Source organism: Amphiura filiformis, chromosome 6 (assembly GCF_039555335.1).
Source record: "Amphiura filiformis chromosome 6, Afil_fr2py, whole genome shotgun sequence".
In the NCBI taxonomy this organism is placed as follows: Eukaryota; Metazoa; Echinodermata; class Ophiuroidea; order Amphilepidida; family Amphiuridae; genus Amphiura; species Amphiura filiformis.
Window position 1 is genome coordinate 68,060,468 of NC_092633.1, and position 17,389 is coordinate 68,077,856.

The 17,389-nt window shown below is 35.1% G+C and overlaps 1 protein-coding gene across 3 annotated transcripts in view; it reads right to left on the reverse strand.

Annotated features, from left to right (window-relative positions):
• Positions 1-17,389, reverse strand: part of LOC140155905 (diacylglycerol kinase delta-like) — a 204,334-nt gene that overhangs the window by 98,641 nt on the left and 88,304 nt on the right. The gene's annotated exons all lie outside the window — the stretch shown is intronic.

The following is a 17,389-nucleotide window of genomic DNA, read 5'->3' on the forward strand; positions in this document are numbered from 1 at the left end:
TTGTCAGAAAAGAATGTGCTTTTTTTTGTTCTACTTGTCTGACATTTGCTTTTACTTCTAATATGAGAAAGTAAGTAAATTGATAATACATTTGTGCGACTTCTTCGCTAAGTGAACGATTTTACATGCTCATTAATTGAGAGGTCTTCAAGCTATATTGACTGGCGAGGTCATTGACTCTCTTCTGCCTGTACCCACTCACATCATTCTTTTCCTTTGCTCACTTAATATGTCCATATATATGTCTGTTTATTTATTTATTCCATCATCAAAGCTGAAAGTGTTCAGGAATAGGTTTTTGAACACAAGTCAATAACAGTTTTTCAGAACCCTTTGGTAGCTAGGGGAATCCATATTTGGAGTAAGCACAATACACAATTACACTAAATCTATTCCTTAAGGTTAGCAACTATTTTAAACTGTTTGATTTGGTAGTTCACAGCATCTTGCGAATGGTAGTGAGCTTCGGCAAAAATTGCACTGATCATTTCATAGCGAGTGTGTAGAAGAATTCAAATATCTCATATACTTTTGCAGGTCCTGTGGTTCTTAAGTTATGTTGTCAAGAGGGCTGAAACAATAGCACTTTTGTAAAACGTATACCTCATTCACAACAATAAATAAAGCAAATTTTCAAAGCATATGATATGTAGAATGAACTTTTGCAAAATATCAAAGTGTTATTTTTCAATAATATATTGATTTAGATAACATTAATTCAATTGCACAGAAAACTGCCCATGACATTGATTGTTCATGTCCAATGGTCACTCATTTTGGAAAGCTTGTTTCCTGGCTTGAAGTACTTTTATTATTATTAAGCTAGTGACTTTTCCTTTTAGCCCGTTCACAATTTGGAAAACATGATTAATAATGAAAGGGAAAAGGTCAGCAATAACCTTAAGGTGTTCCACGACTAGTTTAGAATTCTAGGCAACCTGAGGAAGGCAATGTTGCGTAACAAACGGTCAAACAGAATTCGCCTGTGGCTGCAGGTATTAAGGCCATTGTATACTCCAGTAGCTTGTGATGATGCGATGTGTTTCTTCAACATAGCTTCCCCCAAATGAAATAGAAATATACTCAAAGCAATGTATTGCTATAACGAGGAAGATGTGACTGAAAGGCCTACTGTTGTAATTCTTCTTGATCTCAGCAGCCAATTCAAAAGCATACAGCGCTGCCTGCGCTTTCGTAATGAGAATTTTCATATCGGAGCGAATAAGAATCTGGCTCTAATTTCATGACAGATATGATATCGCAGGCACAATTTGGAGTATACATAGGACTTAACTGATGCTATGACCACATCAAGTGATATTTAAGCTGGTCTGAATTCTTCTGCCCTAAATATTATATCTAATTTGTTCCATGATCAGGTGACATTTTAATTGGTTCCAAATTGGAAGAATCGATCAAGCAAAAAGGTAGCCCCAACAAACACAAAACAGATCCAAGATTTATGACTAGATTTACCATGACTTATTGAATTTGCTGCATGCAACTTGCTGACCAATCTAATAGTGAGGTACTCGCAAGCTGAATTTGCCTGAGGCTATATTGTTCAATAAAAGAAGATAAAAGGCAGAGAACAAAATAGCATCGTTGGTTTGTTGCATCTATGCCATCCCTATTATGCTCATTATGCCATCATGAATACAAGACGTTGAATGGCAGTATTGACTTTGATGGTTCTCATAATACAATGCACATTCAAGTTGCTGAACGAGTCCAAGAAAGTATATCATTTAAATGGCTGCGCTGTAATAATAATCACAACTATGAAAGAATCAAATGTCATTGTCATTTTGGGGGGAGGTGTATGAAGTAATTGATTTTGGAATAAAGAATACATGTAAACATACTCACAATGCATTATTCTTGAGTGTATCTATTGTCTTTCTTTCTTTACCTTTTTTAATTGATCCATTTTCTTTTTCTTTCTTTTTTTCAATGACAGACTATGTATTATGGCAGCTTTTGAAATTACAATTGTTTTGATCACACAACTTTTAGGCTATCTCAAGCTGGCTTTGCTATATACACTTCTAAAATACAAGCTTTACAATACAATTCTAAATTCCCGTCAGACAAAAACTCATCTTCATTTACAACAGGATTCATTCTCTATATATACAGGTGACCATACTGTACAGAATAAACAACCACTTTCATATCTTCCTCTAGCTCAAGGTTTTTGAACTCACTTACATATTATGAACAAATTTGGCTGAAGTACACTCACTTAAAAACAGACTAGAATTTAAAGTGGCCTTTTAACCATTTAATCTTTTAAAGTAAGGTTATTGTGCAATTAGAGCTGGTTACTATTCGCAAAAGAGGAAATAGCAGGTGCAAAGCACAATAATTATTAATAAGGTCAAGCTTCACCCTACAGCCTTTCTCATGCCTTCTTGTCATATTCTAAGATGAGATGCAACAAATAATTGTCAGAATATCTGACAACTAGAAACTGACGGACAACAAAACACTGTGTCCAGTTTATCTGTCAGGCAATGGGCACAATGGCAGCACAAATTTTATTATCCAAGGCGGAGGAAGTTTCTAGGGAAAAATTACAAAAGATTTGCCTAAAAGTAGCCATTTTTGCCCAAAAATAGTAAATTTCATCAATGTCTTATTTCCCAACAAGTGATACGCATTTATTAACCTATAAACGGTCTTCTGATAAACATCTTTTATTCTTATCTAATGTTCAAAATGTGTTTTCCCTATCAAATCAAATCAGTTCTTATCATAATCATGCAAATTCTGGAAAAATAAAACATGAAAAACGAAGTATGTAGTAATAGTGACAAGATTGAAGTAGCAGAAAACCTTGAAGCTGCGTAATGCAGGTAGACATTCTGCAAATAAAGCAATGCAAGCATTGCTAAAATAAAGGGTAATTTTCGCACAATTACATTTTCACATACACACAAAATCAAACATTTAAATTAATATTTTTAATTTTCCAAATTTTACATTTTCTACATAGACATACACACAAATTTTGCAATTTCCATGTTTACTAATTTCACAACTAAAAGCTTCACAAAAATAAAAAAAAAAAAATGCAAAAATTATTGTGGCATAAAATTTGCCCTTTTCCAGACTTAACCGCCTGTTCACTACCCCTACTCCTGGTAGCAAGCCAGCTAGAAACACCATCTGGTTTTTACTCTCAAAAATGCCAGGCCAGTGCCCCCACGATTCTTATCATGGATTGTTTTCAATGTGTATTTTTACCTTTCTTGTATTTGTATAGTTTTACTTTGCATTATATAGAGGGTATAGAAATTGAAATGACCTCTTGAATGTTCCTGATGTTTGTACAGAGGGAAATGATAGTAGTCTGAAATAGCTGCTGCATTGAATGACTATACTAAATTGTATGACTTACTATACTTCATTCACTGCAAACCAGAAGCTTGCCATAGGATATCCCTATCTCTAGCAAATCCCACACCCTGGGATGCTACCCCTAGTATTGCACAGGCCGGGTAACACACACAAGACACCTCGCCAAACCACCCCTGCAGGGTTACAGATAATGTATGCAAAGACTCACAATGTCCAAACAAGGAGATCCATGGATCACAAACATCGCCTGCTTTCACATTCTCAATTGGCTGTTTTCTATTTTTTCTAACAATATATGTTTGACCTAATAAAACTCCATTATATTGAAGGTGCAGCATATCTGAGGAATTTTGGAAAATTCAAATGACTTTTGATCTGTGACCAGTGACTTAAAACATACCTTACCTTATTAACTATATTCCTGAACACTTGTGTCCATGTTACATTGACAGAGGCCTTAAACTTTGGAAATGGGAGCAATTTAGAAACCAAAATTAAAACAACTGATCCAAGATGACCTTTGACCCCAAATTCCTGAGTACCTATTGTGATCCCTCACCAACGAATCATTTTGAACAATTTTAGTACATGACCTCAAATAACTTTGACCTGTGACCTTTGAAATAAAGCATATCTTATTTAACATATTGCTACTCATGGACAATTGTGTCCAAGTTACATGGAGAGATGCTTCAAACTCAAGCAATGAGGACAATTTTAGAAACTGGGCATAGCACCTATTTTATCCTCTCAAATGGATGACACAAGCATTTTTTACAAATAAAAAGGGATGTCAGAAGAGGATGCTAAATTTGTTCTCTGCCTTTTATCTTTTTTTATTGAGCAATCTAGCCTTGGGTGAATTCAGCTTCCGAGTACCTCACTATTAGATTGGTCAGCAAGTTGCATAGCAAATTCAATAATGTAAAAAAATCTGAGAATGTTCAAATCTATTGCATATTCCTTGCTAACTTCCCAGCGACAGCAGCCTCTTAGTCTTATTTACTTCCAATGACTCCTAAACTTCAATCTCATCAACCAGCCAAAGGCATAGTCATGGACAATTATCCCAATTTGGGGGAGCAGTACCCAAAGGGGTTAATCTAACCAATATTTTCATCCTTGCCATCCCAAGTTTACCCACAACAATTTGTCTGAAGGGGTAGTCTCCACCCAGTTTCATCACATTGAAAGAAAGAATCTATGACTGAAGCAAAGACATTTTGGAAAATTCAAATAACCTTTGATCTGTGACCATTGACTTAAAACATACCTTACCTTAGTAACTCTACTCCTGAACACTTTTGTCCATGTTGCATTGACAGAGGCCTCAAACTTTGGAAATGAAGAGCAATTTAGAAACCAAAATTATGACAAATTTGTTCTGTGCTTTTTTATTGAGCAATCTAGCCTTGGGTGAATTCACTTCCGAGTACCTCACTATTAGATTGGTCAGCAAGTTGCATGCAGCAAATTCAATAATGTAAAAAAATCTGAGAATGTTCAAATCTATTGCGTATTCCTTGCTAACTTCCCAGCGACAGCAGCCTCTTAGTCTTATTTACTTCCAATGACTCTTAAACTTCAATCTCATCAACCGGCCTGATCATTAAGAAATTACAAAGGCATAGTCATGGAAAATCATCCCAATTTCATCCTTGCCATCCCAAGTTTACCCACAACAATTTTTCTGAGGGGTAGTCTCCATCCAGTTTCATCACATTGAAAGAATGAATCTATGACTGAAGCAAAGGCAACCTTTTCACACACATCAACTGGGGGTAGTTTGCACAAACCATTTTCAATAGCTCGGTGACAGACTGTGAAATCTACCAGAATGTTTTTTAATTAACATCTTACTGGGTAAATCTATAAATATAACATTACAAATAGCTTCCCAGCCAGCCGCTGGTCATATTTACTTTATCAACAAAAGTTTCTAAGTTTTACTCCTTGTCTGTTAAACATCACTAAAGCAGTGCAGCGGTGATGTAAGAAAATAGATGACAAAGTTTCCTATCTGATTAAGTGTGATAGTAGCATGAGTATGATGTTGACTGGTGCCCTTAATTTCACCTTGCCTGTGTGATGTGGTACCAATAGTAAGGTATCAATGACATGGGATGCATGCATAGCACCTACAAATTATACTACCAGGCATCGTCGCTTGGACATCTAGAGGCTTTAGGATTACATTTACCAAATCCAGGGCTGCTGACGTCAATTGGCGGGATGACTTTGTGGACGCATTAGATGTCCGGCAGGTATTTTGACATTGATGAGAACTTTTTGTTGTTGATTTTGGATGACGGGGACTAAAATAGAAATTTAATATTGTGATATAGTACGATCTAATAAGATTATTATAAGTATACATTGAAGTTAATAGATTGTCTCTTCCCTTAGTGTAGTTTATATAATAGGATTATAAGTTCAAATGTAGCAAAAGATTGTCTCATTCTTACTAATTCACATCACATCATACCAATGACTTGTCTTCTACCCACAGCAAAATGACCCAACATTAAAGTAAAGGCAGTGAATATACTGAATAAAGAGGCTCCTTGGTGACATATAGTATGCTAACCAGACTCTATACTGATTTTGTCATAAAATGTTTGAAGTACTTTTTTTTACAAAAACGGGAAACAACCAATAGTTAATTTTCACTGAAGAGATACTTGAGCTGACAACTCACAATCATCTTTTCTGATTTTTATCATTGTTATTATCAGTTTCCCCAATTCAAATGAAATAAAGACTTGGTTCTGTGTCACTATGCATATCCAGCATACTCCTGACATCTTCCAGGCTTTGCTTTTCAATTAGCACCCACACTCTTATCGATTTATCTTCATAATACCAGAATCAAATTGAAACCCATCAAGTACCACTCTACCTAACACTTCAACACCTAGCAAGCCTGGCAAGATAGGACTGGTGATCTCAATTAAAATCAGCTTCAAGTAATGCACCCTTTGTGATGTTTTTATACCATAGATTTAGATTGGCCCTTTATCATCTTCTGTCATCACAGTGCCATAAATCATACGGCTACATTAAGCCTGTCATAACACCTTTATTGGTGTGTGACGAACATGAGTATACCAGTAACATCACTATCATAATTAAATTGAATTCTATGGAAAAGATGAGCGAATTGAGATTTCTTTATTATTACATTACCAACAACTTATCAGTTGCATGGCAACCACAAGTATACCAGTAACATCATTATCGTAATTTAATGGCGACATCTCAATTCCACTGAAAAGAAGCTCAGTGAATTGAGATTTTTTATTATTATATTAGCTACAATTTATTAGTCCAATTTAAGAAGAAAATGATATTTGAACCGTTATAACGTGATTACTAGTAATTCAAGTGAGACGAATTACATGATGGATGGTAATATCTGTAGTAATATAATCATGGTGTGCAATTTGAGCCATTAATCAGGCAACAATACATAATAATTTCTAAAATACAATGAGAAAGTCAGAAATGAGAGCACAGGAAGGCACATAATGGCAGAGACATGCACGCACATCCCCATCCCTTATCTATTGGCAACCACGGACACTGTGTATTGCTATCATCAACAAACCGGGGACCAAAATGGCAGATTTTTCATGAGTATAGCTGTGTATGTTACACAGTACTAAATAAGCCTACCAAATTTTGATGAATATAAGTTGAATATATCTTCAGTAGACAGCATAAAAGCCACTCACTGATGAACTATAATATAAGTTGCTATCTCCAGTAGACAGCATAAAAGCTATTGAGGTTTGTGAATTATCCCTGTGTTTTGATGAACTAATATATATATATATATATAAGTTGCTATCTTCAGTAGACAGAATAAAAGCCACTGATGAACTATAATACACATTGCTATCTTCAGTAGACAGCATAAAAGCTATTGAGGTTTGTGCATTATCCTTGTGCTTTGATAAACTAAAATATATTACAAGTTGCTATCTTCAATAGACAGCATAATAGCTACTGGTGAATTATAATATAAGTTGCTATCTCCAGCAGACAGCATTTAGAGCTATTCTGCCCTCCCATGGCAAAAGGGCAATAACTAACATATTGATCTTTTCGAGACAATTGACAAAAACTGTTGATTGCTCCCATAGACTTGTTCATGTAAACCAATTTCGGAAGGGTTAAATTTATGGTTTTGGAATTAAAATTGGGGCATTTTGAATATTCTGGGTGTAGATATCTCAATTTTGACAAAAGTGTTAGTTATGCCCTTTTGCCATGGGAGGGCAATATTGAGGTTGGAGCATTATCCTTGTGCTGTGATGAATTAAAATATAAATAAGTTGCTATCTTCAGTAGACAGCATAAAGGCCACTGATGAACTATAATATATGTTGCTATCTTCATTAGACAGCAGAAAAGCTATTGAGGTTTGAGCATTATCCTTGTGCTTTGATGAATTAAAAATATACACACATTGCTATCTTCAGTAGACAGCATAAAAGCCACTGATCAGTCAACATTAATAGGTAAATTTTCTGGACACGTGACCAATGCTTATCAATGTGAGTGTAACCTCGAGCCTGATCCCTGACGGTGACCTCGCTATTCAAGTCTTAGTAATTTTGAATTGGAATAGTATTCTTGGCAGCAATTTCGATAGAAATTCGCCAGCATTGCAAATTTATTAAATATTATGTGATCTTAATTTCTTCACAACATCATCAAAACGTAATTTCAAAAATATCTACCTACGGAAAAAAATATTTATCTACGAAAACTCTTACCATAATATTATTAACTTGCGACAAGTTACTTATTTTGCACCAAATGAGGCATTCTTCCTAATCAAATACATTGGAAGACCACCCGCTGTGCTCGGGGTCACATTCCATAATACTAATATGTCTGCGCCCATGTGTGTCACATGTCCAGAAAATTTTCCCGTGAAAATGTACCTATTAATTTTGACTGGAATGACTGCTGATGATTAAAATATAAGTTGCTATCTCCAGTAGACAGCATAAGAGCCACTGAGGTTTGTGCATTATCTTTGTGCTTTGATGAACTAAAATATATACATTGTGCTATCTTCAGTAGACAACATAAAAGCTACTGATGAAGTATAATATAATTTGCTATCTCCAGTAGACAGCATAAAACTAAAAGCTATTGAGGTTTGTGCATTATCATTGTACTTTGATGAATTAAAATACAGTTGCTATCTTCAGAAGACATCATATTCAAAATCCACTGGGATTAGTGCATTATTCTTGTGATTCTATGATTATTTGCCCATATTTTGAGGCTTTGTATGATGCATTAAAATTCAAGGTTTGATTGACAATGACATAAAACAATTATTGCTCTAATAGTTTTTATTTTCAACCCAATTGTTACAAGCATCTTACTAATAAACTACACTCAAGATTTCATGTTCAATCTAATGAATAAAAATATGTATGACACACTAACTGTATAAAATACCTGGTATCTGACTCCCATACCAAGGTTGAAAAACGGATTGGCTGACCCATGTTTTTGACCCACATTTCACATTGACCATTATTTTAAATGCCAGTTGGTATTTTTTTGTATTAACTTGTATTTTTGACATGGCCAATTTGAAATATCAATAATAATTTGACAGTGGAATATTGATCCTCATTCAGCTCTTATAAAGTGAGTCAGGCTTTATTGTTGAGAATTCATACAACCTGTGACGTTATTATACTCAAGATATTCCCATATATTGTTTTAATCCTTACTGATTAACCCTATACTGAACTGCTGTGAATGAAACTTGCTTGCTTGTATTTGATTTTATTATATGGGTTGATGGGGGGGGGGGCAGATCTACCAACCTTAATTGATTTAGTTCAGATTCTATATACAAGTGCAAAGCTTTCAAAACTTGGATCTATATTCTGACATGCTAGGGAGGAGAAAATCATTTGTATGATGATAAAAAAAAAAAGTGGAAATATATGTATCATTTTTCATAGAACACCAGCCCCTTATGGTCTCCTCATCAATACCATGTATTATATATTTGGCAACACTGTTGCTTGTTCACCTTCCCTCTTGGGGAAAATGCAATTTGTTAATTGCATAGTACTGAGAAATTCAATATCACTCTACGAAGACAACTGGTAAATCATGCTTCTGTCAACTCTTGAATTCTCCTTACACTTCCCTACTTTGGGAAATTGAGTGCAACACACAGCAACAAATGTTTCTCATAACTATATTTTTTAAGAAAAGGTAAAAATGAGACAATATGTTTAGTTGGTAACACTTCTTTCCCCGTCCCATACCATTAACTCATCCACCAAGTATTATTTAACATGCCAAAATTGAATCTTGTTTCATAATGGTAGGTCAGTCTCATCAGTAGCTCCTATACTGCATTTGGAACTCGCTTCTTTTGGGTGTTAAATCCACACTCAAATGTTACCACTTTCAAAAGGAGAATCAAAAGCTTGTTTGATGTGATTTCTAAGCACCGCTGACATTGCTATACTTGATGTAATAGACCATATTGAATAATCTCAACCGGAATGGTATAACAATTGAAATGGCAGACATGTTGGTTTCTAAGTTTTAAGTACCAGAGGGACATGTCTCTAGTTCGATTCCACAACCATTCACCATGGTCATACCTATCACCTGTTTTATTGTATTATCATGCTAGCAGAATTTTATTTAAATGCGGACAAGTGACACATACCTGCCAACCCTAAAACCTCACAAATAGGGACAAATGGGAGAAAAAATCTGAAAATTGGGACATTCCTGAATTTCCTATACCATACTGTAGTCATATTTTTGCAAAAATAGGGACACATGGTAAAATCGGTCTCTTTTATGCTAGGGACGGTTGGCAGATATGGTGACATAATATTTGATAAGATCTATTACTAGACACTAATATAAGGTTGGTTGAACATTGAACAAATTCAACCCTGGCTTTGTGACAAAAAGTTGAGTGCCAGCTAATTTTACTATCCAATTAGAGCGAAGGGTCAGGCCACAATCTTTTAGCGAACATGAGGGATTGGGGAATAGGCTAGGAGGTATACCTCCAAAATTTTGGGTTTTTTTTTAATGATGAATGAATCATTTGGGGGGATTATTGTTTTCTTTTTTTAGTGCCAGTTACCCCTGACCGGCACAGAACGGGGGTAACCGGGGTTACCCCCGACCGACGTCGCCATAACCCTGGTGATAGTAGATGACACCAGATTGTGCAGCAAAATTGTCTATTTTCTTCAACTTTGTGATATTATTGTAAACTTTTCCATCAATAAATATTGGCAAATACTTCCAAAATATTGTTTTTCATAACATACCAAAAATTCAGACCCCCAGTCCCATATGTAATAATTTTACTATTTTAAGTTATTACTAAACTTTGATGATATTCATCTATAAAATATATTTAGAAATATAGTTGAAGCTAGCTGGCATACACAGATCTTTTTCTGACTAAATGCTTATTAATATAATTTCAAAAGGCCACTTTCTTTCTTCATTATTCAACTAACTTTATAAATGTGATAAAATTAACAAAACTTTGATGGCCATTCACACCAGATAAGACTTTAAACAAGCCCTTGCTTGTAGAAGCTGACACGCTCCTTTAGCCAATAATAAGATGCATGCCCATGTTCAAGCCTACGTCAAATTGTATGGTCTTACTACGATTAATTACAATGTTAGAGAGGAGTGTCTTTGCATCCAAATGGGTCATGTACAGGAAATTGATTTTCTTGTTACATGTAACAAATTCTTTGTCTAAGTGCCACATTTTCTTGGCAAAGCCTGCAGAAATGGTTCATAAAGTGACACACATTGTGGTCTATTAATATGGCAAATTCACATCCCTGGATGGATTGCATTATACATAGCCTATATGACGCATATTTGAATTAAGTGAAACCAGAATGATTAATAAGAGGGACAAAAGTCCAAATAAATTTTTATATTGATGGGAACTCTTTAAAAAGTAAAAGTGTTGTTAAAGTTTTATTCAGGATGTTTAAAAAAACCTGTTCAAATGAGGCATGAAGGTTTTTTAACCATAACAGTTTTTCAACAACTATTATGAAATATTGTTAGTACAGGAAGGTTTTCCGGTCAAACTTGTTTTTCTCAGAGCTCTCCTGATGTTGAAAATTTAATGTGGCATGTGTTTTATTAACTTCTTATAGAATTTAATTCCAGTGTCGGTATTTTGAAACAGATATAATGAAAATATGTGTGTAGCATGATATAAGTTGTTATAAAAGATCATTTCATATGAAATATTGATAGCCATACTAAAACAATACTCGACACAGACTTCTTGTGAATTGCAAATACTAGGAGTGAAGTTTTTCTCAAAAGAAGTTACCGTAATTGTCTTCAGAGGTTGGGACTTCTACGAAGAACAGCCCATACATCCTGTTTACCCATAGAGAAATCATTTACTAGGCCATGATATATTTTAAGTTACTATACCTCATAAATATTTATTAGGTAATCCAGACATCTTATTGGTTAATAACACCAGCGTCCGAGTACGGTATTTTGACTACTTCCCGCGCGCCTGTGCAATTACGCGCACGCAGGGAAGTAGTAAAAACTGGCGCGCCCCTACTACCACACGGTATCTTGACCCCGCGCGTCACCGTTCCTTCAGACGTAGCATTACGCTACACAACGGCGATTCTGCAGATGCGTTTAACCTGAAAATGGCGTCTGCTACAGTTATTTTGCCAAGATTACCGATGGATAATTACACGCGATTTTGACGTTTTATGAAACAAAATATTATTTACGCAGTGTTAAAAAGAAAATTAGAATAATATAGGTCTAAATGTAAATTGATTGAACAGAAATCCTACAATAAAATCAGGTAAGCAAAAATATTAAGCTTATTTACCATGTCGTCCAGCAAGCTGGCTGTTTTGGCTTTTGTTTACGATTTTACCGTGATAGTGAAAATATTTATGAGGTATAGTAAAACAAATACAACTTGTTCCATTTCGGGGAAGTTGACGCGTCGGGAAGTAGTCAAATCATCCAACACCTCGGGACCAGTAGTTTTGAATACTTCCCATCAAAACATGTTGTATTTGTATAATGGAATATGCTAGCACTGCATGGTTTGGTGCAACCTATATCTCCCTAGCACAGCTCAATTTCATCCACAACAGTACTAAGCAAATCATTGGACTATCAAAGAAGGAGTTCTTGGACCTCTGCTTTGAACAACTTCATTAGCGGAGTGCATCTACACTTATTGTCGCCTGTTTTACCTGGTAGCTTGTGAGCTAATTTGCCAGTTAACACCACACCCCGGAGGGAGCTCCGAGACATATACAGGTAAATTTGTTTGGCCTTAAGAATTTACAATAATAATTCAAAATTGCTGTTTTCCTGCAGACACAATTACTTTTTGCTCAGGTGAAAGTTGGAACATGTCTAAATATTATTATATGCAAAAAAATAAAGACATTTATTAAAAGATCTTTTAAAAGATCATAATATATATATAACAACTTTAAGTTGAATATGGTCAGCAGACGACTCATTTTGTTTGTATTGTATCATGTGTGCTCGCTCATACCACAACTCTGCTGAATGTATGTAAGTAGGCCTGTTTAGGTCTCAATGATAAGCAAAATCAGCTTCTCTTCACGATTTTTTTAGCAATATAAGTGACAAATATAAACCAAATTCTAGAACACATGAAGGTATAACCTTAATCCTGATGCACACAGTATAAGCATTTGTAACACTGCACATATAAGCACAGATTTACAGAACTTCGTAAAACCATATGTGATGGCAAATTGTGTGTGCGACTGTCACAAACTAAATGGTAACTTGATGACAATGCTAACATAATACAATCCGGGAGAGTGAACAGGGTCTAGGCAAGAAAAGCTTTTAGGAAATTGTTACAACATTTGATCTGATTCGAAGATTGTAATTCAAGGGATGGATTTCACTAATATTTATCATGTATATCAAAGCATAATACAAAATGTCAGAGGATGTTTAAAGACATTCCCACAACCCAATGGGATTTCTGACCTTGTATGTCTGGCTTTTGTACACATGTGGTACAGTTGATCATGCCTTGGATTGGAATTGTGTGCAAATATCTGGTGTTTTCATCCTATTATTTAACATTCATAACATCGAGACTTAGGAATAAAATTAATGCAGTGGGACAATATGAATGTTTCCTGTAAGAAAATCAAATATCAGTCCTAAGTCTCAAATATTAGCTTGTTGGCTGCAGTTTTAAAATTACCATTTTGTGTGTGTGGCAATGGGGACTTTGCCTTTAAAATTAGGTTATATTGATCAAATTTCCCAATCATAGTGCATTGTAGGAATGCCTTTAAGCCTCCTCTGACAAAATGTGTTCAACTTCACAAAGGAGACTTATTGGGGTTGATGCATATCAGACAATAGAATTTATCAGGAACCCAATATAAATAAGCATTGAATGCTCAAACCCCAACATTATTTAGTTAGGGGTCCAACATTTTTGCCATCTCCCGATAAAAAATAATCATAGTTTGCGATAGATTAAGAAATTAAATAAATGGAGCATGTAAATGATAAAATCTTCACCATTTTTTATGGATGTAACTTGAGGTTTGGCGAGGTTGAAATATGTAGGTCTACACATTGTACACTTGACAAAATGGCAAAAGTCTGGAATGACCTTTACTTAAGACACAAATAGGTTACATTACATACATGTATCTGTAAAATCAAGCCCAAAACCTGCCAAGTAAGGCAATACAGGGGACAGTTCAATGTTTTGCATGCATTTTGTCACCGATGCCTTCAAGGTCACGTAAATCCATCTCAAGTATATTGGAGTCGTAATGTTGCCTGTATATGACGTGGCCTACACATTTGGCATAGCTTTTGTTGTTATGCACTACAGACAGAAGTACTTATTCTACGGAGGTCATTGCTTTCCGTAGTCTTCTTAAATTATCCTGCGGTCTACAATCATACTCAATGCACACCCACATACATCGCCGCCACATTTCTATACATATTTCCTCTCACATACGTGCATATATATGCAGGCATTAACTTCAACAAAAGCATTCTAAGACATGTAAAGAAACTAAAAAACAATCCCTTCCTCCCCCATCAAAATCCCAATCAAACAACGAACAGAAACGGTAGTCAGATAAAATCCCCTCTTCATCAGTGCAGAAGAAATGTATGCAAATTTTCAGGTAAAACTATCAATTTAATATATACAAGGTGTCTGATGCTAATACTTCACATTTAAGATGTTTGACTATGAGCTGATACAACCAGTCACAATACCCTGGAGTGAGACAACGGAAATAGCTACTTTCAGCCATATTCTACAAAAACTAAACACCACTTGTCTCAAAGCACAAGAGGACTTGCATAACATCTTGGCACATGCAATATGTATGACAATGACTAAAGAAGATTACATTGGTCTTCCGTTCAGTTTATACAATGAACAACCGATAATTTCATCAACAAGGCATATATTAAACTAAACTATAAATATATTGTACTCTTCTTTTAGATCAAATCAATTAACCATACCACAGTGTTGTTCCCGATTTAAATTGCAATTTAAATCACATGATATTTTTCAAAAATACTTTTTAATTTTTTACCATTTTTGATCAAAGTAGGCTAATTTCTCTCTTAAATTGACTGTTTTAGTTCATTCCTATTGCTTCTACAACTTTTGGATGCAATTAAAATACCTCAATGACGTCAATTAATCTATTGCTAAATATTTATCTTCAAGTTGCAGAATTCAACAAGTTTTTGTTCCCATGATTTGACCAAATTTTTCTTTTGAAATTTTCACATGTAAAAACACGTTTTGAATTTGTGTAAATACCTGATAGGATTGCGCATGTCTGGTATACTACTTGTCTCTTTTGACTTTATCATGGGGTATAACAGTTCTTGAAATTAAAAAAAAAATTAAATTGATTCAAATAAAAATCTGATTTAATGCAATTTAATTTTTTTTAAATAAAAAAAAAATCAGCAGCCCTGTCATACTGTACAGAATTGGATGAAAGTTACGTGTAACATATGACGATAGCTTTAACACCATGTCATCATTGCATATACATGCTCAATATACATCCATACTGACAGCCCATCCATGCACTATTTATTTATCATTTCACAATTCATAACAATTCCTTATAATATTAGTATCAAGATCTCCAAGGTGATTTATTCTTAGTTCTTTTCTATTTCGTATGTTGCAGGCTTAAACACCCAGAAAAATATTCAATAATTTGCATTGACACCGCTATAAACTAGAACAGAACTCAGAGATGCAAAGACCCAGTGTGGGGTGTGTGCGTAGGTTTTTGTCGACAAACATATCTGTAAATATGGAACTTTCAACCGTGGACGTAACTGCAATGGGGGACCAGTCCGTCACCGTTTTGCTGACATGTGCAATTGACTGCAATTTACCTAAAAATGCATTTGATGCATTCGAGTGGGTGTGTAGGGGGGAGGTGTGTGAGAGAGAAAGAGAAAGAGAGGGGAGTTGGGGGATGGCAAGAAGTATGAGGGAGAGAACAAGATGAGGAGAGAGAGAGAGGGAGAACGATAGAGGGAGAGAGACTTAAAACATAAACAAACTTCATGAATTATTCCCAAAAGAAGCACTTATTTGCTTGTTTATTCAAAGATTGGCACCGTTTTGGCAATAAGTGCGTAAGCCATGCATTCAGCAGCATCAGGGGACAACTTGGCACATTTAATTTACATTACATGGCTTTCATGTGGTTAATTAAAGTCACACGAAATCCAGTTTTTTACATCAATGATGTTGTAACTTTTGGTTGCATGTGCAACATCACATCTATACAAAGCCACAAGTTTTATACCCACACCCATTCCATTTATGACATCTACCTGACAATTTTGTTGTCATACTCGTCATTTGTTCTGTAGATAATTGACAAAAGAAATGAACTTTTACTATACCCTCCCTGTCAAATGTAGGTACTGTGATGGTTTCCTTACATGGAAAGAAAACAAAACATAGACTATGCAATGTAAGGAAATTAGATTAGGTGTATATCACCTACGACACCTCCCTTCATGTTCAATTCAAAGTGGGCATTCACCTCAACATTCAAAATGTCAAGCTCCAATCTACTGTCATTTGATGTGGTTAATATCGCATTACTTGTGAGCCTTATTTGATGCCTAACAAACCCTAAGGATAATGCTGGGATTGATTTGGATAATTGTTTGTTATTATAGGTGCATTCTGACAAAATTATAGGCTTGCTAGAACACATTGTAAATGTTAGTGATGAATTACAATGAGCAGCGGCTTTATACTTGACCTCATTTATTTCATGTTATCTACTGAAGATAGCAACTAAAGGTGTCATATCTTTGGTCTCAATATTTATGACTTTTCTCACTGCATACATAATAACAGCAGAGGTTAATTTTAGAATCAAGCATTAATAAATGCCAGTCAATTGGCTATATTTTTCTACTTGACTTACAGATTGCCGCACAACATTTTTGAAGTTTGATTAACAGATTTTGATTTAAACTGAACAAATTACAGAGAATACCATGTCTATTATGTCAGAATATACAACATCAACCCAAGAAAGCAACCTTTCAAGTCTCAATCTTATAAGGTATCTCTACACTATGTATGTCGTTATGTAGACATTGTCTCACCCAATATTTATCCTGATCATAAATTACTTTTCCAAACGATGGAATTAAGGGGGTACTACACCCATCGCATTTTTTTTTATGGTTTTTGCATTTTGTGAAGAAATGAGAAAAAAATTGGTCAAAGTGGTATGCAAAATGAAGGGGCAAATCTTCTCGTTCTATTGGTGGCATCGGTATCGATGTAGCTTACATGCTTTTAAAGGGACATGCCCAAAAGCGGTACATGGGGGCACTTTTACAAATTGGAGTATATCTAAAATTTCAGAATTGCTACCGTGAAACC